This window comes from Balaenoptera ricei, chromosome 20, assembly GCF_028023285.1.
Source record: "Balaenoptera ricei isolate mBalRic1 chromosome 20, mBalRic1.hap2, whole genome shotgun sequence".
Classification (NCBI taxonomy): Eukaryota; Metazoa; Chordata; class Mammalia; order Artiodactyla; family Balaenopteridae; genus Balaenoptera; species Balaenoptera ricei.
In genome coordinates this window covers 23,410,121-23,411,066 of record NC_082658.1, presented here as the reverse complement: position 1 = coordinate 23,411,066, position 946 = coordinate 23,410,121, and positions in this window count along the sequence as shown.

The following is a 946-nucleotide window of genomic DNA, read 5'->3' as shown; positions in this document are numbered from 1 at the left end:
TTACATGAAATTTCTAAAAATCTTGTATTTGTATGGAAATATGTATGGAAATATGTTAATATAAAGGTTTCAGACATTATATGAAATTTCTAAAAATCTTATATTTGTATTTGTATGGAAATATGTATGGAAATATGTTAATATAAAGGTTTCAGACATTAAAAAAAAAAAAAATCCCACAAGGACTCAGAGGCAAAGAATATACAAATCAATTTTCACTGCAAAGTAAAGGAGCTGTTACAGTGGAGGATTACTGCACTGAATGTCAATATTATGACATAGTATGAGTGTGTTTCATGTTTGGTAATTGCAATCATTGTTGCTTTTGTTGTGGTCATCCATGTACAATGCTTGGTGTCAGTCTATTTATCTCTTGTAAAAATAATATGCAGTGTGTGTGTGTGAAAAAAAAAAAAGGAAAAGAAAAAAGAAACTGTGTTCCCAAATGAAACCCTGGGATAGGATTAGTCATTTACATCTTTTAAAAATAAAGTCCAACAGTATTAGAGCTGTGGTATACTTATTGAAAAAAAAAAAAAACAAACTATTGTGGTAGAGGAAACGACTTGGAGCCCATGACCGAAGTCCCCAACCGTTACGAGGGCATCATTCATTAATATGCCAGTTCAAAATACTGAGAGTCTCAAGTCTGTCTGGTTCAACCCCTGAATCAGACAGTGTATTGATTATCTGGTGGTATGTAACAGATCACACCAAAATAGTGGCTCAAAACAACAATACACATTTATTCCTCACAATTTCTGAGTCAAGCCTTTAGGGGAATAGCTTGGGCAGTTCTGGCTCTGGGTCTCTCACGAGGTCCTCAAGATATCGGCCAGGGCTGCAGTCATCTGATGGCTGGACTGAGGCTGCAGGGTCCACTTCCAAGGTGGTTCACTCCCTTACCTGGCTGCCAGGGTGGTGCTGGTTGTTAGAGGGAGGCCTC